The sequence below is a fragment of the Cervus canadensis genome, chromosome 9, assembly GCF_019320065.1.
Source record: "Cervus canadensis isolate Bull #8, Minnesota chromosome 9, ASM1932006v1, whole genome shotgun sequence".
NCBI classification, from domain to species: domain Eukaryota; kingdom Metazoa; phylum Chordata; class Mammalia; order Artiodactyla; family Cervidae; genus Cervus; species Cervus canadensis.
In genome coordinates, this window is record NC_057394.1 from 18,588,435 (window position 1) to 18,612,190 (window position 23,756).

Below are 23,756 nucleotides of genomic sequence, written 5' to 3' on the forward strand. Positions count from 1 at the left end.
ACAACTGGGATAGGAACTGGCTTGAAGGTTTCCCATGACTCTAAGAAATGCCCAAGTGACCTGACTAGACAAGAGAAATTGGGGCACTGGTCTCGAGCAGAGTTCCTGAAACTTGTGCTGTTCCCAGGTGGAGAGGGCTTGATTTCAGCAGCAACACCTAGAGTCGAGGATGTGCTAAAAGGCAATATCTGGAAGGAAACTGAAGTGGAAGACAGACAGTGCCAACCAAGATATCAATCAAAGGGAATAAGAGAAAAGCAGAAAGTGCAGGCTCAGTATGAGGTCAGAAGCATTCAGAATCAGGCTCAAATAAGAGAGTTCAGGGACTTCCCTGGCGGTCCAGCAGTTTCAACTAAAAAAAAAAAAAAAAACACCAAAATCAAAAACAGAGATAGAATGTAGACTGAGTGATGGTCCATGCCTTGCCTTGCATTGTTCCCATGGTATTGAGAACTACCCAGGCAGCTGCCTGTGCACAGCTATTAGAGTCTTTTTGGTAGATTCTATAGCTGCCAAAAGTTGTTAAAAAAAAAAAGGCTAACTATTCCCCAACAATTTTGCTATAGAATTTTTTTCTTGCTATAGAATTTTAATGAGAGCTGATTTCAGATGGAATTCTGCCACGAGTAGATTCAGTTATTAACAAACATTTATGAGCAAGCAAGGGATCCCGAGGTGGCACAGTGGAAAAGAATCCGCCTGCCAATGCAGGAGACACAAAAGACACAAATTCAATCCCCGGCTCAGGAAGGTCCTTTGGAGTAGGAAATGGTAACCCACTTCAGTATTTTTGCCTGGAGAATTCCATGGACAGAGAAGCCTGTGGGCTACAGTCATGAGGTCACAAAAAGTCACACATGACTGATTGACTGACCACACACACACACACGAGCATAAAAACAGTTCACATAACTTGTTCTGTAAACTCTGTGAAGTCCGGGCTCCCTGTCCTTATATGTGCTCTAACTACCCTTATGAGAGGTTTGATTTGAGACTGATATACAGTCTAGAGATAAGCAGTAGTTAACCCACTGGTAGTCAAAATTCTCTGAAGTCATAGCTGGGCACACAAGACCATTTTGGAAACATGCCTTGAGATCTAGTCCAAAAGAAGAGTGAGGGAAGTCTCTCAAAGTCTTATTTCTACCTTGTTCATGTAAGGTGTGGTTGACATGATGCTGTCTAAAATATTTTAGTATACTCATGTCATTTGAGTGCCACTGAATCACCAGTGAGGGTCTACTTCTGCACCCATAAGTTTATTATGAAACATTCATTTCACCAGTCCAGTAGTTAGAACTCAGTGCTTTCACTGAGGTGGGAACTAAGATCCCACAAGCCATTCTGCATGGCCAAAAAAATAAAATATAAGTATAATCAAGGTCATACTTGACTAGTGTGGGCCCTAAATCAATCACTGGTATCCTTAAAAGGAAACCTCTAATTGCTGTATATATTGCAGAGCTCTCCCTATTATCTGAAGTTATTGTTTGTTTTTTCACTTCTGTATATGTTGTCCTCTACTAAGCTGGAAAGGACCCTATTTATCTGTTTTTTTTCAACCCTGTATTCCTTTGTGTCTTTAAGAATGTTTGGTGAATGGTAGAGAGGACCAATAAATATTTCTGAAATCAATGAATGAATATGGCTATAGTTTCCTAGGGTTGTTATAATAAATTACCACAAACTGGGTGCAACAACCACACATATAAGAAATTAATTATTTCACAGTTCTGGAAGCTAGAAGCAGCAGCAGTTCTCAACATGGGGGGCAGGGGTAGAAATATAGATGGAGGTGCTCCCTTTAGGAAGAAGCAAAACCACCAAGTGAAAAAAAGTCTGTTCTGGTTGATGATGGAATAAAACTGGAAGAAAGTCCATATTGAGGAGGTCAGGACCCTGGGCTCATTAGACCTAATCTAGTGAAACTGATGTAGAGAATTTGCAGCCCCATAGCTCATGCAGAGGGCAATGGCACCCCACTCCAGTACTCTTGCCTGGAAAATCCCATGGACAGAGGAGCCTGGTAGGCTGTGGTCTATGGGGTCGCTAAGAGTCAGACACGACTGAGCGACTTCACTCCCAATTTTCACTTTCATGCATTGGAGAAGGAAATGGCAACCCACTCCAGTGTTCTTGCCTGGAGAATCCCAGGGATGCGGGAGCCTGATGGGCTGCCGTCTATGGGGTCACACAGAATTGGACATAACTGAAATGACTTAGCAGCAGCAACAGCAGCAGCTCATGCACATGGTTAAGTAACCTTGATCAGAATCAACTTTGGAGCAGAATGCATGACTTTGTAAAAGGCATTCAGTTAATGCCATAGATGGTGGGGCTGGCACTAACATGGCTCACAGGGAAACCAATTCCAAATTCAGAATGAGTCTATCCCACTACAGACAAGCTGCCCTAGCTACACTGGAAGGGCCCAAGACATCATATTCCAGGAGACAGCTCGGGTGGCTTTGTATCCTTTGGTGGTATTATTAGGTAGTTAGAATAGAAAAAAGGAGTCCAGAATGGCCATGGCTAAATAAGGAAGGGAAAAGCCCACAAAAATAGAACAAAGGAAGGTCCGAGGACCAGAGTAAGGACCTCAGGTAAAACAAACAGCACTCCTGGTTAGCCCAGTTTACATAGGGCAGGCCCAGGAGGAGGAGAAAAAAACATATAAAAAGAGAAGCCAAAAAAAAAAGAGAAGCCAAAATTGGGCTGGGGGCCTCTCTTCTCTTCATGTCTTTTGGGTCGGCATTCCCTTATGACTCGAGGAAGTATTTTCCTTTACTTTCTAAACAAAACTGAGTTGTAAGATGGAACTGTAACACTGGCCTGTCCAAGAGCTGTAACGCTGGTCCATCTGTCGCTTCAAATTTTTGTTGCGACGAGAAAGAACTAAGGAAATTACACACTCCCCTGACAGTATGGAATCATATTGAGGTTTTGGGGTTGGTTGCTACAGATGTGGGCAAACTGGACACTCCATAGTGATAGCAGCCAAGCTAACTTGACGAGAAGGAATCTGTGTTATGGAGTCTAGGCATGGCTTCCATCCCCAGCACCTGTGCCACTTTGTTCATGAGCTCGTTAAGCAGGTCTTAAGGAGATGGAGATCCAACCAGTCCATCCTAAAGGAGATCAGTCCTGGGTGTTCTTTGGAAGGACTGATGTTGAAGCTGAAATACCAATAATTTGACCATCTGATGCGAAGAGCTGACTCATTTGAAAAGACCCTGATGCTGGGAAAGATTGAGGGCAGGAGGAGAAGGGGACGACAGAGGATGAGATGGTTGGATGGCACCATCAACTGGATGGACATGGGTTTGGGTGGACTCCAGGAGATGGTGATGGACAGGGAGGCCTGGCGTGCTGCAGTCCATGGGATCGCAAAGAGTCAGACATGACTGAGTGACTGAACTGAACTGAAGGAGACTGAGCAAAGAGCCGTTGTAGAGTGGAAATACCTGATTTGAAAACACACTCAGCAGTGAGGGACTCCCAGTGAGCAATCACATGGGACAGTGTGATGATGTCATAGGTCCATCCATTCATTCATTCATATGTCTCTTCTCTTGAATTTGTTACAAATCTTCCAACCAGGGACTTCCCTGGTGGCTCAGTGGTAAAGAATCTGCCTGCCAATGCAGGACACATGGGTTTGATCTCTGGGGAAGATCCCACATATCACAGAGCAACTAAGCCTGTTTGCCACAATTATTGTGCTTGTTCTCTCAAGCCCAGAAACTGCAACTAGTGATCCCACGTGCTGCAACCACTGAAGCCCAAGCACCCTAGAGCTTGTGATCCAAAATAAGAGGAGTCACTGCAATGAGAAGTCCCCACTTACCACAACTAGAGAAAAGCCTGCACAGGAAGGAAGACTGCACACAGCCAAAAATAAATAAATAATTAAAAATCTTCCAACCATTAATTCCTACAATCTGGCTAAAACTGCAGCCATGATAGATGGATAGATAGATAGACAGATATGTTAGGTATTTAGAATAGGAAAAAGGAATCTATAATGGTGGTGGCTAAAAGACAAAGAAAGGGAAAGCCCTCAAAAATAGAACAAAGGAAGGTCAGAGGACTGGAGTAAGAACATCAGGTAAAGCAAACAGCTCTCCTGGCTAGCCCAGTTTACATAGGGCAGGCTCGGGGGGAGGAGAAAAAAACACATAAAAAGAGGAGCCAAAATTGAGCCCCTGGCCTCTCTTCTCTTCTTTCTTTTGGGTCACCCGCCCTCATGCCTGGAGGATATATTTTTCTTTGCTTGCCAAATAAAACAACTGTAACACTGGTCCGTCTGTTGCTTCAAATTTTTGCTGTAGCAAGACAGAACCAAGGAAATTATACACTCCCCCGACATATAGATAGATAGATAGACAGGAAGGAAGGAGGAAGGGAGGTTAGAAGGAAGGGAGGAAGGGGATATACATTCATGTCTGTTCATCTTTTTCAACCTATGCCTTCTAGGCAAGGTGGGTAATGAAGTGTACAGACCACTCAAAATTTTGCTAACAGGGAATATCTCACATCAACTTATATAGTTCTATCCCTGAATGTGGCTGATACACTACAGCAGGTCACTTCTCCCGAGATAAGCATTTGGTGCAAAGACTGCTACTTCCTACTCTGCAGGCGCTATCAACAGAGCCTTATCAAAGCAGTGGACCAGACTGCTACCCTCTGCAATAAGGAGGTGATAAAAGTCACTGCAGACTATTGTGGCAAAATGCCTTCTGTCATTTCATGTCATTCTACATCAAGATAAGTCAACTGCCTATTATGCTCCCTGTTTATTTGGTGAGAGCAAAGAAACTGTCCCCTCAATAGCTACATATCAGGTAGCAGGTGCTATGTCGATTTTCTCTAGGAAAGAATTTAATCTAGAACAGCAGCTATTATTAGAGCTACCATATGATTAATTTTTACTTCCCTGGTGGTTCAGATGGTAAAGAATCTGCCTGCATTGCAGGAGACCACGGTTCGATCCCTGGGTTGGGAATCTCCCCTGGAGAAGGAAATGGCAACCCACTTCAGTATTCTTGCCTGGAGAAACCCCATGGATAGAAGAGCCTGGCAGGCTACAGTCCACGGAGTCATAAAGAGTCAGATGCAACTGAATGACTAACACGTCACTTTCACTTTCTGATTAATTTTATAATAAGCCACTTGCTTTATTCTAGATCTATCTGACTTCTGCACTGTCTAAACTAGAGGAGTGATAAGATTTGCCACCTATAGAAGAGTTATTAATTTTCCAATGGTTGTTCTTCTCTTATTTCATAATAATAGAACTCTTGTTTCCAGCTTGGCACATGGCCCTTCCAGCTAAGAGTGGCCATGAGACTAAATCCCGGCTGATGGAATATAAGTGGAGTTCTGTGCTTATAAGATTTAAGGGTATTTGTTGGGGGACCTTATCTCGCCCTCCTTTATTGCTGCTGCCTAGAAAGTGTGTGTAATCACTGGTCTTCCTACAGCTGAGAGGCCGTGGGAGTGAATGAGATCATTGTGGGTGTCAGTACAGAGGATGAAAGGAAAAGTTAGGATGATGAAAAGAAATCAGAAGAGGTGACTAACTATAAGGGAGTCAGAGAACTGAAAGAGTTATGCCCCAGAGAGCAAAAGAAGAAAGTGATTCAAAGGCAGCTGTTCAACAATATTACATAATGCTTACAGGTTGAGTAAAACTTGGGATGAGAAATGGTCATTGAATGTGGCAACAGGAAGGTTCCTGGTGACTTTGGGGCTTGTCTACTGTCTTCTCATGATTAAATTCAGGTTATACATTTTTGGCAAGAACACCACAGAAATGATGTTGTGCCCTTCCAGAGAAAAAGAACTAACAGAAGATGAAATAAGATTCATATTTTTTGACAAGACAAGAAAAAAATTTTTTTTAATTTTTTTTTTTTAAGACAAGAAAAATTTTAATTTCTCTCTGCATGTTTGAGCCACCTCCTTCCCCTTTAGTGTGTATCATGCAGAACTCCTTAGGAGATAACCAGCCTTCTTAACCTTGTAAAGAGTCAGGATGACCCACAACTTTGTACCAGCAGATTTGAATTGTATAACTGTCAATATGTCGTCTGACAAATTGCCCTTCGCCTCAAAAACACACATAACTGTGCATTGATCTCTAATGCAACAGAAGAGTTCTCATTGCTTTCTAGAAAACTATCTTCTGGGGTTATAATACCCAAGTTGGCATCAATAGAATTTTCCAGTTCTTTCTTAAATCAACTACTGATCTATGTTTCATCAGCATATACCTATATGTATATAGACCCTTACAAAGAAGATTCATTATCAAGAGTTGGCTTACATGATTATGAGGGCTGAGAAGTCCCACTATCTGCCATCTGCAAACTGGAGACCCAAGAAAGCCAGTAGCGTGATTCAGTCCAAGTTCCAACAAGGCCTGAGAACCAGGGGAGGCAAAGGTGTAAATATCAGTCCAAGGACTGAGAAGATGAGATGAGACATCCACTCAAGTGGTGAGGCAGGAAAAAAAAAAGGGAGGGAATTCCTTTGTCTTCTGCCCTGCTTCTATTCAGGCCCTTAACAGGTTGGATAATGGCAACCCACACTGGGGAGGGTAATCTACTTTACAGAGTTCACTGATTCAAATGCTGATCATCCAGAAGTCCTTCACAGACTCACCCAGAAATGTGTTATTTGGGCACTCTGTAGCCAGTCGAGCTGACATCTTATTGGAGACACATGATATAGATGTTTCAACACGGTGATGTTAACTCGATCACAGGTTTCTCCACTGTAAATGTCCTATTTCCCTTTCAACTTTCTTAGGGTCTTGTGGGGCTGTGTTAATGCTTTAAGACTCTGCAGATATCCTGTTTCTCATCTGTTTTTTTGCCTATTAATTTTAGCATTTATTCTTACTTGTAACCATTATTACTGTGATGCTTACCACATGGTAATTTTTTAAATTTCTGCCAACCCATCTAATTTATTGTAATTAATATAATGTAATTTATTAATGTAATTAAAGAGTCTTCTGCTCACTTCTAAAGTGAGAATTGGTAGGACTGTGTCCTGACTTCCGGCTCTATGGTTTGTGGTGATAGTTCATGGTCTCCTTTGTCCAGGAGAAAAATTGGGGGGTAGAAGGAAAGGCACCAGCCTTCTGACCATGAAGAAAAGAATTGACTTTCAGTTCTTCATATTGTTCTCTAAATTTTATGTGATTATATTTTCATGAATTTAATAATCACACTTTACAGTAAAATACACCATAACATGACTGATTACCTTCTGGGTGACTACATTCATTAAGTCAGAAAGAAAAGAGTGGGAAGAGGGTAGAAATGAAATAAAAATTTCTCATTCAATTTCCTCTGCATGTGAGAAGCAGAGAAAGGACAGACTTCTCAAGCTCAGCATGAATGATATGATGACCTTTATGAACCCTGGATGCTTTAGATAATCTAACAAAGCCTTTTCATGGACTTGGCTGGAGGCTCAGGAGGCGCTATTGACTCAAGAAAAATACTTTGATTTGAAAGGGGTTTTGGTTTCTATTTTTCCTTACAAGAGCAGAAAACACAACCTTTCATCTCCTACAGAAAACTGTACTTTCTTGGTAGAAAAATCAGGGCAGGGTCTTTTATCAGATGAATTCCAAGTGTTTTAGGGTTGGCAACTCACCATTCCTCACAAAGCTTCCTTACAAACAGGCACAGGATAGAGAATTATTAGCCTTTGTGTAAAAACCAAGGGGAGGAGGACACTGCTGTAATAAAAAAGGACACACTGGCCTCTGCAGACAGGTGGGCTGATGGCTGAAACACTGGACAACTGCATCTCTCACTGCTGAGGTTTGCTGCCAGCGCCTCACGCAAGTTCATTTCAGAGTCCTCTCTCCACTGTCTCATGGTTTGCTCTCCAAATATCTAAACTCCCCTCATTCAGAATAAGCCTGGAAACGCCCTACCTTCCTGATCTTCAATCAATTCCTTGATCAGACTTTGACCCTACATAAGTCTTGTATCCACAAATGACAAAGGAGTGAAAATGAATTTTATATCTCACATGTTATCCTTTTGCCCTCTGACTATGAGTATTTCCCGACACAAACAAGACCAGATTCTGCGGGAGCCGGCCTGACTGCTCAGGCCCCTTCTCGGCCCTGAGAGAGATCTAAGAGGTCCCTCTCTGTCCCGCCACCCCTGATTTATTAAAGTGCAAATTGGCCTTTCTCACCTCCCTCAAGGAAATCGCTGCAGCCACCATTTGCCCATTTTCCTGACTGTGATAAGATTATCCGGCTCCTGTGAATGGTTTATGTCTAGGTAGTCTTTAAGTGATTGTAAGACGCTGGTGCCATGCTCTGCGAGAGTTAAGATAAAACTCCTGAGCTAAAACTAGTGTCTGCAGTTCTGCACGTATGCAAGTCTTTGATCTAAAATTTGGTGAATCCTGTTAGCATATATATGTATGTTACCCCTCAATAAAGTCGTCAGAATCAGTCACAAGCTGACTCCGTCCCTCTCAACCCCATCTTTCCGAGTCTTTTATTTCTCAGGTGCTCTGGTGATTGCGTCCTCGACCTGTTCCTTTTGCCGGCAGGCCCGGCAAGATTCTTTTCTCAGAGCAGCTAGAACGTTGAAGGAGGCAAATAGAGAGGAGATTGAGGACTAGTTCACTAAAAAAAAAGGCGGGGGCGGGGGGGTTTGAAGTCTGTCCACCCAAATACTAATGCGTTGATCTTCTTGAATCTCTAATCCCATCTGCTCATCTCAGCTCCACCTCCACCACCCAAGCCCAGGTGATAAGTATTTCTCTCTCAGAAGACACAGAAATAGTGAGCAAAAAAGCCCTGAATTCACTCCAGCCCAGTGATTCTCAATAAGAAGTTGGCTTCCCCAAGGACATCTGGCAAAATCTGGACACATTTTTAGTTGTCACAACTAAGCGGCAGGTGGGCAAAGACTGGTGGCATCTAGTGAGTAGAGGTTAAAGACACGGCTACACACCTTACAATGTATAGGACAGCTCCCACCACTGATAATGAATTATCTAATCCAAAATGTCAGTGGTGCTGAGGTTGAGAAAGCCTGCATTCAGTCTCCCTGCAAAACCTCCAAAACTTAACCATGCTCATTCTTTAAGAGGCAACTTGTAACATGTCATGCCATTCCTTAAAACTATTTAATCTTTCCCATTTTTTCTGTTAAGATTAACCAAAAAATCCTCCACTCCTTGAACCTGCGTGACCTGGCACCCACCCTCTCTCCTTTCTTGTGTTCCATGCAGTAACCAAACTAACTTTATTCCTATTTTTCTAGAAAGTGTCGTGTTTCTTCTTACCTCACAGGGTCTTGGCACCTGCTATTCCCTCATATATTGTTTCCTCCCTCTTACCAGCCCCTCCCCCCTTTCCCTGCTCACTGATGCCTTCTAATCCTTTAGGAGACCTCAGCTCACAGGTGACTCCATCAGAGACTCCCTCCCTGACCATCGAGCTGTCAGCAATCTGAGGTGAGAGGCCATGTGGGGAGAGAAACCAGGCCACCCCATGTCCTCCAGCCATCCCAGCTCAGCCTACGGTGGAAATGAGGCCCGTATGGACACCCAGTGCCAGAGGGGCTCCCAGCTGCAGGCAGGCCTGTGAGTGAGCCCAGGAGGCCAACAACAACCCTGCCTCATCAGACCTCACAACTGTACTGAGTAATGAATAAGTGATCACAGCTTTAGGCCGCTTATGTCTCAGGTGGTTTATGCAGTGACAGACAGCAGATTCATTCTCCCTGCTGTTCCTGACTGTGCACTAAGAAAAGCTCCCTGCTACTGTGGGGAATTCCCCCCTCACCTCCTACTCTGTCCCCTTCACAGGACTGCTGATACTGTGGGGAATTCTCCCCTCATCTCCTGCTCTGCCCCTTTACAGGACTGCTCTCAGGACCTGAGTTTCTGAGTCACGGTCCACTTGACAGGATGACGCTCTCTCCCCAGTAGGTCAGTGAGTGGAAGCAGGGAGACTGTTCCCCTTTCCATCTCACCATCCTGTCCGTCAGCCTCCCTGGAACTGCAGCCCTGCGCTGGGCAGGGGTGTTCTCATTTTGTTAACTCAAGAGCTGGAATAAAGTCAAAAGGGTATTTATTTCACTGCAGAAGGGAAATGGCTGAAGTTTTTCACAACTTGTCTTTTCCCAGGTTCTAAAAGGGAAATCACATGAACACTTGGTCATTTAGCAAAAAAGAACCCCTTCATGGGAACTCCCCAGGGCAACACCACCTCTCTTGCCCTTGGTTTTTTACTGAAAGCCCCCTTCCACTCTGTTCACATGAATCTCTACCTGTCTCCTGCAGGAGACCAAGCCTCATAGGAAAAACCTCATCCCCATGAAGGTCTCATCTCCTGAATCAGGCTCCATTCCCCTGCCCAGTCACCAAGTCTTGAGTCTAAATACTCAGTTGAGTGACAGGGGTGTTTCCTGGGGCTCAGGTCAGCAGGGTGGGAGTGTCTGAAGGAGAAAACACTCTGATACAGTTGGCTCCTGGCTCTACTGTGAGCCTGGGTCTCCCAGACAATGGATTTCCTTCCAAGAATTCCACCTCTAAAAAACAAAAAACAAACAAAAAAAGAATCCTACCTCCGAGAGGTCCCTGAGTGTCAGGTTCTTGATAGAAGGTCTATAATCCTCACCTGGCTTCTATCAGGAGGGGAGGCATGAATTTTCCAAAGTAAATATCACTTTTAAAGGGGCCAATGCAGACCACGCTTGTATCAAGAAATAATTTTCTTAGCCATTCCAGTGCATTTCCCTTCTCTATAGGAGACTAACACACCATTACGGGGCAGAAGAGGGTTTGATTTCTTTTTGTTCTGTTACTGACCCTCCTGAGTCAGACATCAACAGAGGTCCTTCCACTGGTGCGCAGAAAAGGATCAGATGAGATGCACAGGAAAGTTTCAGTCATTGATAAGAAAAGGAGGGGGAAAAAATTAAAAAAGAAAGAAAGAAAGAAAAGGAGGGGGAGAGCTTAACCTTTAGCACACACTCCCCCTGAAGGCAGACTTTCCTGGTGGCTCAGACAGTAAAGAATCCACCTACAATGCAGGAGACCCTAGTTCAATCCCTAGGTCAGGAAGATACTCTGGAGAAGGGAATGGTCAGCCCACTCCAATATTCCTACCTGGAGAATCTCATGGACAGAGAAGCCCGGAAGGCGATATATAGTCCGGGTTGCAAAGAGTCGGACTGGACTGAACAACTCATGCTTTCACTTTCATTCCCCCTGAAGGCACTTGGCCTCGCTGCTTTATTTGGTTCCAATCCACCAAGAGGCAGTTGCAGCTCTTGTGGGTCAAGTACACATGTGCACCGGCGACTCCCCATGACTCCAAATCGCAGTGCCAGGCGCAGCATCTTTGCAAACGCCCCCCGGACACCATCTTGAATCACAGTGCAAGTACAGTGACACTGACATGGCCCCCTCGCTGCCCTATTGAATTACAGCGATGGGTACAACACCTCTGCACACACTTGGCATCCTTGGATGCCAATTTGAATTACAGTGCAGGACACAATGTTTCTGCAAACAGTCCGCCAAGCCAAGGTGCAAGTATTTCACACCAGGGACTCTGGTCTGAAGGGCTAGGTGCAAAGCCTCTGCTTTGAACAGGAACCTCCTCAAAGCACAAAGCGAAAGAAAAAAGTCTAGATTTTATTTATGACCAGCATCTATGTTTCCTCCCTGGGAACTGTTGATGGGCTTTGCGGGTAACACGTCCCTCCTGTGTCTCCCACCCTGAGGTCGCTGATGGGGAAGGTCTGGCTCCTGCAGCTTCCTGCTGAGTGTGGGGTAGTCAGGGCCCTGGGGAGGGGCAGGACTTCTCCCACCTTCTGGAGACGGGTCTGGTGGCCATGGTCATGGTGGCGGTTACTGTTTTTATGGCGACAGTGCTATATATGGTTCCCCCAGCCAAGATCACTAGCCGCCCTCTGAGCACAATGATTCCTACAATTAGTCTGCTCTTTCAGGCAACACTCTTGTTGCTTTTTGAAAGAGAGGCTTCAGGTCAGAGAGTGGTTCACACCAGTACTCAAGAGGATCCGTTTGCCCAGGTTGTCTCCCCACAGGTTGGGGATCAGGGCCCCTTCACTCGAGTGTGATGTCCCCACAGAGTGACCCCCTGCAGCTTCAGGGCAGATGGGTGGTTGGCCTCAAGTGAGATACCTTCCTCCTAGGAATAACTCGCCTTGCAGGCTCCAGGTTTTCCATGTTTCTAAGATATTTCTGGTCTCCTGGCCAAAAGGAGTGGAGGGCAGGTTGAGGGAGGGTAGCACATGGTTACCATGGCTTCTCCTATCTGGAGGGCATATTTCAAGGGGGTTAAAGTGTCCCTTCTCTTGGGCTTGGGGAGTGGGTTTAACCATACATGAGCTCACATACTGCTTAATTTATCCCTTGGGGCTAACCATATGCTGAGTAGTGTGTGTGTGTGCACTCAGCCATTCAGTTATGTCTGACTATTTTGGGACCCCACGAACTGTAGCCTGCCAGGCTCCTCTGTCTGTGGGATTTCCCAGGCAAGAATACTGGATTGGGTTGCCATTTCCTTCTCCAGGGGATCTTTCTGACCCAGGGTTTGAACCCTCTTCTCCTCCATTGGCGGGCAGATTGTTTACTACTGAGCCACCAGGGAAGTTCTTGTTGTTGTTGTTGTTCAGTCGCTCAGTGGTGTCCTACTCTTTGCAACCCCATGGACTACAGCATGCCAGGCCTCCCTCTCTTCCACTATCTCCCAGAGATTTCTCAAACTCATGTCCATGGAGTAAGTGATGCCATCCAACCATCTCATCCTCTATTGCCCCCCATCTCCTCTTGCCCTTAATCTTTCCCATCATCAGGGTCTTTTCAAATAAGTCGGCTCTTCGAATCAGGTGGCCAAAGTATTGGCACTTCAGCTTCAGCATCAGTCCTTCCAGTGAATATTCAGGACTGATCTCCTTTAGGATGGACTGGTTGGATTTCCTTGCAGTCCAAGGGACTCTCAAGAGTCTTCTCCAACACCACACTTAAAAATCACCAATTCTTTGGCGCTCAGCTTTCCTTATAATCCAACTCTCATATCCATACATGACTACTGGAAAAACCATAGCTTTGACTAGATGGACCTTTGTTAGCAAAGTAATGTCTCTGCTGTTTAATATGCAGTCTAGGTTGGTCATAACTTTTCTCGCAAGGAGTAAGAGTCTTTTAATTTGATGGCTGCAGTCACCATCTACAGTGATTTTGGAGCCCCATAAAATAAAGTCTGTCACTGTTTCCACTGTTTTCCCATCTATTTGCCATGAAGTTATGGGACCAGATGCCATGATCTTAGTTTTCTGAACGCTGAGTTTTAAGCCAACTTTTTCACTCTCCTCTTTTACTTTCATCAAGAGGCTCTTTAGTTCTTCATTGCTTTCTGCCATAAGGGTGTTGTCATCTGCAAATCTGAGGTGATTGATATTTCTCTTGGCAATCTTGATTCCAGCTTGTGCTTCCTCCAGCCCAGTGTTTCTCATGATGTACTCTGCATATAAGTTAAATAAGCAGGGTGACAATATACTGCCTTGATGTACTTTTTTCCCCGATTTGGAGCTAGTCTATAGTTCCATGTCCAGTTCTAACTGCTGCTTCCTGACCTGCATACAGATTTCCCAGGAGGCATGTCAGGTGGTCTGGTATTCCCATCTCTTGAATAGTTTTCCACAGTTTATTGTGATCCACACAGTCAAATGCTTTGGCATAGTCAATAAAGCAGAAATAGATGTCTTTCTGGAACGCTTTTGCTTTTTTGATGATCCAGTGGTGGAGAAGGTAACTTCAGGCTGAACACTAGATTCCCAGGGCACCGCCCTGTTGCCTTACCACCAACCAATCAGAAGAAACCCACACACCCTGCAGCCCTCCCCCCAGATTTTGCCTACAGAAAATTTCCCCTAAAGAAACCATCCAGAAGTTAGGGGTTTTAGAGTACCAGTCACCTGTCCTTCTTGTATCGGTATCTTTATGAGAAAGCTGCTGTCAACTAGAAAGATGCCCAACCTGGGGAGTTGTCAGCTAAGTTTTCTTTGGGTCAAAATGAGGACTGCAGCCTGGGAGACAGCACCTCAGATAGCTCTGAGAGGCTGCTCCAAAGAGGCAGTGAGGGATTTCCTTCAGGGAATGTCAAAGTCCAGTAGGCAGCAGCCCAGGGCAAATGCTCTTGGCAAGTGCTAATTTGTAGTTGACAACAGAAATCCCTCCGCTCCTCAGGAAAATGGAGCTGGGATGAAAAACAGGGATGCTGACCTCCAAACTCCTCCTTCCTCAGTGAATGTTTTGCCCCTTATTTGTTTGCCCCTCAGATCCAGCTTGCCAAAGACCCAGAGCCACAGCTCCTCACCTGTCTGCCTGCTCTCAGCATATCTTTGCTTAAATAAGCTTTCACTTTACTTTCTTAACCTCTTTGCTTTATCTCAGAATTCTTTTGGGGCTAAGAAAGAACCTCAAATGCGCTGGCAACACTACCAACCTCCCAGAATCCTCCTCACTGGAATCCGTCTTAGCTGAGTGATGTGTGCACCAGCAGGAAGGAACCTGAGTCAGAATGATTGGCCAGAGACAACCCAGAAACTAATCCCCTCACCATAAAACCCAAGACTGTAAGCCATGTGGCAGAGCAGTTCTCCTGGGTTCACTTACCTGCCTGCTCTCCACCTGGGCGCCCCTTCCCAGTAAAGTCTCTTGCATTATCAGCATGTGTGTCTCTTTGGACAGTTCATTTCCGAGTGTTAGACAAGAGTTTGGACCCTGGAAGGGGTTCCTACAACAGTTTCACTTTCTGATTTTTCCCAAGTGGGAAGTGAGGGTTTTCTACTTCACTGGTAACACAGGCTGATGGCATGGGAGTCTCCTCTACAAAGTTGCCAACTCACCTGGCTTCTAGCAGGAGGTAAGGCACGAGCCATACTTGAAGGGGTTTCTACCATATCCTGTATCCTCTCTATTTTGAGGATGGTGACCACTGGGGACAGAGATCTCCAACTCTCTGCCTCTTGTTTCCAGACCTTTGCTCTCCTCTGACTTGCATTTCAGTCTCTCTTCTGTGGAGGATAACTTGGTTGGCTAAGTCTTCCTGCAGACTGTACTCCTTATGCCAGCACCAGTGCCCTTCACGCTGAAAACTACAAGAATTTCATTCCTTCATTCTGAAGAAGGAATTCATAGGGCCTGGACTCCATCTCAGGCCTGTCCGCACTGATCGTGCTCAGCCACCTCTCCAGTGGGCTCTGAACTCTCGGCTTAGTGCCTGTGGGAACGACAATGGAAGGATAAGACCCCCTCCGGACAGGGGAACCTTGAAGATCATATCCAGGTTACTCATCACCTAAGAGAAAACATACCGTAATCACCCCTGCCTCCGGACAGGTCATAAATTTTTTTCCCGTATCTATCGGGATGTAATCACAGGCTTATCCATTATTAACTGGTTGGAACGTGACCACAAGCTTATTGATTATTAACTGTTTGGAATGTAACTGCGGGCTTATTGATTATTAACTCTTTGAACACATAACACATGAATGATGGGGTTATTGTAGTTGTATTTACCCTTCCTTTGTTTATGTAAGTCTCAAGGAAATTGGGGTGGTGGGTTTGGACACGTACACATGGGGTATAAAAGATTTTCACAAATGCTGGTCGGGGCCCTTGGCTAAGAGGAGACTCTGCCTTGGGCCCGCCGGTGTAATAAACTGCACTCCACTATCTGCATTGTCCTTCTGAGTGAGTTTGTTTCCCGTAACGCGTGGCTATAACATTTGGTGCATTGGCCAAGAAATTCCTCACTTTGAGGAGACAGGTCTCATTTGAGGCCACCCCAAATGAATCTCCTAGAGGGGGCAAGGCGCCTCGCCCCTCTGGAAGAATTTGGCCTTTCAACGCCCGGTTTCTTAGCTTTGGCAGGTCGTGGACGGCAGCAGGGGATCTGAGCACTCAGGAGAGGAGGAACCCACCCAGCAGGGTGGAAGAGGGGGCCTGATCACCCCCCTGGGAGGGACTAGAAGGAGCGGGGACCCACAGGAGCCTGGAATAGGCAGGCGGTGATTGCTTGGTACACAGGTCGATGAGCGTGCTCGGGTTTAGGAAGGAAATTTGTGAAGGTCATTTAGGAGGTGTGTCCACGCTGTCTCCGGGAAAATTATTACCAAGCGATCGCCAGGGGATTTTTAGGATAGGAAACTGGTCCTTGTATGCTCATATTCTGCCCTCCCCCAGGAGGTGTCCCATCTGCTGTGGAATTCTTGACCCCCTTGGAATTGTTAGGCTAGAAGGAGGGGGTATACAGAAGTGAATGTGAATTGGCTTTTCTGGAGATGGCCTGGGACATGGGATATTTAACCCATCTGTGTTTTCATCCGTACCTGATCAAGGCCACCAAGGCAGAACAGACTTTCAGGGAGAAACAGTCTTGCACCATGTGATGTTCTGGTTCAGCTGTGCTGACTGGCAGGTGAAGACACGCTGATCCCCCTTCTCCCCCTGGGATCTGGCAAGTAAGGCTCTTCTCACCCCAATTAGGAAGGAGGCAGAATGGCAATTTAAGTGTCATTGAGTAGAAATATCAGAAGTACATAGGGTACTGAGAACTTTGTAGACAGAATGAAAAGAAAAAGTAGAAGGTCTGAGAAGGTAAGCAAGATGGGGGGAAATGAATCTAAGGCAACTATATTGGAATGCATGATTAAAAATTTAAAGAAGGGATTAGGAGGAGACTATGGGGTGAAGATGAAGCCTAACTGCCTCCACATACTCTGTGAGGTCGAATGGACCCCTATGGCAGTAGGATGGCCACCAGAGAACACCCTGAACTCAAAAATAGTGGAAGCAGTCTATACAGTAGTCACAGGCGAGCCAGGACACCTGGATCAATATCCATCTATTGACTCATGGCTAGGATTAGCTAAAGACCCTCCTACTTGGACAAGGTTCTATATCCAGAAGGGAAAGGGAAAAATATTAATGACACAAAAATTGACTGATGATAAAAAAGAAAATTCTACAGGATTTGGACGGGGATGACCTGACCCCTCCCCCATGCTGGATAATGACGCTCCTGCCTCCCAGTGCTCCACCAGGACCGGAGGCCGCCTTGATGCCCAATCCAGGGCCAGGTGAAGTTCTTGCAGCAGCCACTGCTCCTCTGCCAGCTTTCCCGGAGTTCGTAGAGCCGCCGTTTGGGCAGGCTCCGATCCCGGTGACAAAAGCCTCTGGCCAGCACTTCCAGGATCCAGCTCCAGCCGAACCGCCAAGCTATACGCCCCTCTACCGGTGAGTACTGACAAGAAGGGGAGGGAGACGCTGGAATTAAGCAGAGACTGCGCTCTGCCAGAGAGCCGGAGGGGACGAAAGACAACAGACAAAAGATTTGCAGTGCAAGCTGCTGCTTGGGGGAAGTCTATCTCGGGCCCTCTGGAAAACCTCCTCTGCCGCAGGGACAGGACAGTCCTTCAACCAGTCCCAATAGAGGCCCCAGGCCCGTTACAGCCAAACCAGTGTGCCCGGTGCTGAACTTTTGGCCACTGGAAGAATGAATGCCCTAAGGCAAGGAAGGAAGAGGAAGCCCCTGCAGTTGTGGGGCTTGCTGACTTGGAAATTAACTAGGGCTGCCGGGGCTCAGAGATATCAGGTCCCTGAGAGCCCATGGTAACCTTAAAAGGGGGGGCCAAAACATTGACTTCATGGTGGATACAGGAGCAGAACTGTCGGTAGTAACGAAACCTATGACTCCACTGTCCAGAAAGACTACCGCTGTAACTGGGGTATCTCGAGAAGAGATGATTAAATAGTTTTGCCAGCCCAGAAAATGTCAGATGGGGGGCACCAAGTGATTCATGAATTCCTCTACATTCCTGAGTGCCCAGTACCCCTGCTGGGAAGAGACTTGCTCTCCAAACTAGGAGCACAAGGGAGTTTCTCCCCTGAGGAGAGGCCCACCTTCTGGAAGGACTCTATGACTTATTTGCTCTCTCTCTCTCAATACCACCCCAAGATGAATGGAGGTTGCATGAGCCTCCGAAGGAAGAACTGGGTGGGCCAGAAGAGCATGAGAGAGAGCTAACTCAATTATTCCCTGAGGTCTGGGCGGAAGACAGCCCCCTCCCTCCTTCTAGGCTGGCTAAACATCAAGCCCCAGTGACAATAGAGCTCAAACCAGGCACCATCCCGGTCAGAAAGCACCAGTACCCACTACCGATAGAGGCCTGGGCCAGCATACTGCCCCACATCAATAGATCAAAACAAATGGGCATTCTGACAGAGTGCCAGTCGGCTTGGAATACACCAATCCTGCCAGTCAAAAAGGAAAGAGGACAGGACTATAGGCCTGTACAAGCTCTCAGGCTAGTCAACAAGACTATTGTGACTTTACACCCCACTGTTCCAAACCCCTATACCTTACTCAGCCTCCTCCCACCAAAGACTAAAGTTTACACTTGCCTAGATCTCAAGGATGCCTTCTTCTGCATACACCTCACCCCAGCGTCACAGCCCATCTTTGCCTTTGAATGAGAAGATCCAGTCGGGGGCACCAAACAACAAGGCACAACCTTGTGGACCCCCCCCCACAAGGGTGTAAAAAACGCCCCAGCCATCTTTGGGGAAGCCTTGGCTTCCGACCTGGACTCATTCCATCCGGAAGAGTATGGATGTTGGCTCCTACGGTACATAGATGACCTGCTGCTGGCTGCGGATACCAAGGAAAAAAGCTGGAAAGGGACAAATGTACTGCTGCAGCTGTTGATAGAAGCAGGTTACCAGGTGTTGAAAAAGAAGGCACAGATCTACAAAGAAGAGGTAAGGTATCTGGGGTTTGTTTTAAAGAATCCAGACCCTAATTGTGTCCTATATACTGATGGCACTAGCCTGATAAAACAACGGCAACTGCTGTCAGGTTAGCCAAAGCGGAAGGGGCCACCAAGACTGAAAACGGATGGTGAGAATTGCCAAGTGGGCAAATTATTGGTACCGGAGGGGCTGGCACACACTCTGGTAAGCCAAACACACCAAGCGACCTATCTAGGCCATGCTGCCTGCTCACAGGTTAATGCTGCCTCTTGGGTATTCAGACAAAAACCTCTGGGTATTCAGCTGAAAGGCACGCTGCCCCTTTAACACCTGGGAATAGACTTCACTCAAATGAAACCTCACCGACACTACCATTACCTGCTGGTAATGGTATGTACGTTCTCAAGATGGGTAAAAGCTTTTCCTACCTGGACTGAAAGAACATCAAAAATAGCCCGGTGCCTGCTTAGGGAAATAGTTCCCAGATTTGAATTTCCTACTAGCATTGGATCGGACAATGGCCCGGCTTTTGTAGCTGATTTAGTACAACAGGTAAGCAAAACTTTAAACATCAAATAGAAACTGCACACTGAATATAGGCCCAGAGTTCTGAGATGGTGGAATGAACCAACCGGACACTAAAAGAGACTCTCCAAATGGATCATAGAGACTGACTGCTCCTGGATGGACTTGCTTCTGACAGCTCTGCTCAGACTCAGGATGACCCCACAGTCCCAAGGCTATTCTCCATACGAAATTGTGTATGGGAGGCCTCCTCCCATAATAAAACAGGTGTCAACAAATTTGCCTCAGGTAAGGGGGGATAAGATTTCACAGCAGATGGAACTGGGTAAGGTAATAAATTGGGTAACTAAGTTTGTACAAAAAAGGGTGCCGTTCCCCTTTGGGGAACAGATTCATGAGTTTACACTTGGTGCCCAAGTATGGGTCAAAGATTGGAAACTTGATTTACTAGCCCCTTGGTGAAAGGGCCCTTAGGTTATTCTAACTACCCCTGCTGCAGTTAAAGTTGCAGGTATTGTCCCTTGATCCATCATACGAGGGTGAAGAGAGCATACCATGCAGACCCAGAAAACGCTGAGTGGACTGCACAGAGGGACCCCGCTGACCCTCGAGAGACTAAGACCATCCTTAAAAAGAAAGAAAAGAAGATCCCGGACGAGCCCTCCCTCAGGATGAAGCTGCACAATCAACTCCTGCTGCTTGGCCTCATCAATGTGATTTTGAATTTAACTTTCGACAATGTTTTCATCTCATGGGCACATTCCTACGCGGACTTCCACAACACCTACAACTGCTGGGTATGTGGGGCTATGCCTCTGTCTGTGATGGATGGACTATCTTGGTGGGTGTCACCGCTCTGCCAAGGAGATTTTAAACCACTCTGCTCTTTTCTGGAATGACAAAAAGAGACTTTCCTCTCTCTTGTCAATCATAACCTCTCCTTGCTCTCTTGGTGTAAGACCTACAGTCAATAGACTCAGGTCATGGGGTTACATTTGATATAAATGCCAGTGTAACGAAAGCCTAACTTACAACAAGCCCCAGTAAATCTACCTTATTTACATGCTAGATGGACAAGATCTGTATTTCAATGGTATGAGTATGTTGCAGGAGAACTGCTCTGCCAAGTGGCTCGCAGTCTTGGGTTTTATGGTGATGGGATAGTTTCCGGGTGGTCTTTGGCCAATCATTCTAATTCAGAGTCTTTCCTGGTGGCGCACGCATCGCTCAGCCAAGATGGATGCTAGCAAGAGGGGTTCTGGGAAGTGGACGGACAGGCAGTGTCTCCTCTCAACCTTTCCCAAACTCTTCCGGCTGGTGGTGGCTTATTAGTTCCGGACTCCTTATCAGGATCTCCTGTCATAAAACAACTCATGCAAATGGTTATTATGGTGCCTGGCCAGGGTGGGCGGTTTCAATCAGGGTGCCTCCCCTAACAACTATATTGCTGCCTTATTTGTACCCTCTATAGGGACAACAGATATTATGATTAAAGTAGAGGCCTTGACTAATTTCACAAAACAGGCCCTCCTAGATAGACCAAAAGCCATCCAAGCCTTAAATGAAGAGCAAATCCAAATGAAGAAAGCGGTAATTCATAATAAAATGGCTTTGGGCATACTCACAGCTGCTCAAGGAGGGACCTGTGCTATAATTAAGGTTGAATGTTGTGTATACATTCCTGACTTATCTGACAATGTATCAACTGCTTTAGATAACATGAAAAACCAGGTAACAGCAATGTCAAATGAAAACATTCCTTTCTGGACTTCAGGTCCTATCTTGGGTGAAGAGTGATTGATGAAAAACTATATTTACCACTGTTATAGTTGCCTTGATAGTTCTACTTTGTAGACCCTGAATTTTACAATGTATTATGAACTTTGTAACCCAAAGGTTGATGTCATTCTCCCTAATTGGCAGTTGGAGAGCCAGGGTGCAATATATCCCTATAAATGATGCTCATAATATGAGTTAAGAGCATCAAGAGGGGGGAATGAAGAAGGAATTCATAGGGCCTGGACTCCATCTCAGGCCTGTCCGTGCTGATCATGCTCAGCCACCTCTCCAGTGGACTCTGAACTCTCGGCTTAGTGCCTGTGGGAATGACAATGGAAGGATAAGACCCCCTCCGGACAGGGGAACCTTGAAGATCATATCCAGGTTACTCATCACCTAAGAGAAAACATACCGTAATCACCCCTGCCTCTGGACAGGTCATAAATTTTTTTCCCGTATCTATCGGGATGTAATCACAGGCTTATCCATTATTAACTGGTTGGAACGTGACCACAAGCTTATTGATTATTAACTGTTTGGAATGTAACTGCGGGCTTATTGATTATTAACTCTTTGAACACATAACACATGAATGATGGGGTTATTGTAGTTGTATTTACCCTTCCTTTGTTTATGTAAGTCTCAAGGAAATTGGGGTGGTGGGTTTGGACACGTACACATGGGGTATAAAAGATTTTCACAAATGCTGGTCGGGGCCCTTGGCTAAGAGGAGACTCTGCCTTGGGCCCGCCGGTGTAATAAACTGCACTCCACTATATTTGTTACAATGCAGATAGTGGAGTGCAGTTTATTACACCGGCGGGCCCAAGGCAGAGTCTCCTCTTAGCCAAGGACCGCGATAAGCCTGTGGTTACATTCCGATAGATAGTGTCCGGAGGCAGGGGTGATTAGTGTCTTCCCTGCCCAGAGGGGGGTCTTATCCTTCCATTGTCATTCCCACAGGCACTCTTCAAGATTCCCCTGCCCAGAGGGGGGTCTTATCCTTCCATTGTCATTCCCACAGGCGCTGAGCACAGAGTTCAGAGTCCACTGGAGAGGTGGCCTTGCACGACCAGCACGGACAGGCCTGAGATGGAGTCCAGGCCCTAGGAATTCCTTCTTCAGTTTCCCAGAACGCGTGGCTATAACAATTCCTTTTGTACTTTGTGTGGTCTCTTATTTCTTCCATGCCAAGTGTTAAAGGAGGAAGGGCTACACTATAACAAAGGCATTGCTAAGTCACTTCAGTCATGTCCGACTCTGTGCGACCCCATCCCTGGGATTCTCCAGGCAAGAACACTGGAGTGGGTTGCCATTTCCTTCTCCAATGCATAAAAGTGAACAGTGAAAGTGAAGTCTCTCAGTCCTGTCTGACTCTTCGCGACCCCCAGGCTCCTCCATGAGATTTTCCAGGCAAGAGTACTGGAGTGGGGTGCCATTACCTTCTCCATATAACAAAGGCATTACAGGGGTGCAAAAATGACATCGTGCTGTTATGTAAGATTTCCAACACCAGACCATTCCCACTGTTACTCCAGAAGACAAGAGGGATTATAAAGATGAGCGTGTGACACACGGAATCGGACAACAGGCCCCAAGGACTTCACAAGCTGTTCAAGGAGGCAGAAGATCTCATCTGAAACCATTGAAGGGGAAGAGGAATCCTCGGATACAACAGGCACATAATAGGGAGGAGTTAAGAAGCTGCCAAACAGGATTTAACTCACAAAGAGCTTAAAAGTCCACCTCCGGAGTTTTCCTATCCTACGTAGCAGCAAAAGAGGCCTAGCTCTGAAATTACCATGGGAACCTAATTTTGCTTTACAAATGCTGGCTTCTGGCCTGATTTCTGAAGATCAACTAAACAAAGGTTTTCTTTATCAGTCAAAGTTCTCAGATTCCTATGCTAATAAGTACTATCAATCTAAGCAGGAGACTGATAACCATAGAAAGAGAAAGAGATTTTAAAAATGTGTTGAATATATTCTAAACAAACTAAGACATCCTAGTGGCAAGAAGAAAATGTTGTCACTCTTACTTTTTGGAGGATTCTTTTAAAATGCAATTGAAATACTGATTCAAGGCAAATTGAATGCTCTATATGCTGTGTGGCCCATGAATCAACAGCAGCAGCAACACATGGGAGAATAGAAGAAATACAAGTTCTCAGGAGTCCCCTGGCAGTCCAGTGGTTAAGACTCAGGGCTCTCACTGCCAAAGGCCTAGGTTCAATCCTTGGTCAAGGAACTAAGATCTCACAAGCCATGCAGCATGGTTAACAAAACAAAGGAGAGAGAGAGAAAAAAATACAAGTTCTCAGGCTTCAACCCAAACCTGTTGAACTGGAATCAACATTTTAACAAGATTCCCAGGTCATGTGAACATTAAAGCTTGTGAAGCACTATGTATGTAACTTTTAAATTATTATACATAATAAAGGCACATATCTGTTCCTGACAGTGTCTTTGGAACAATGCAATTAATATGTTAAAATAATACTTATTTCATATAAGATACAACTGATACTGTTAATATAACAAAATTGTTCTCCTTAGATCTTGCATAACTTAGATTTTTTAGATACACATTTACTTTGCTTTGAA

The 23,756-nt window shown here is 45.7% G+C and overlaps 1 pseudogene; it reads left to right on the forward strand.

The window, feature by feature from the left end:
• LOC122447242 overlaps nucleotides 1–21,352 on the forward strand; it is a 77,135-nt pseudogene extending 55,783 nt beyond the window's left edge.
• Nucleotides 21,353–23,756: the final 2,404 nt, after the last annotated feature.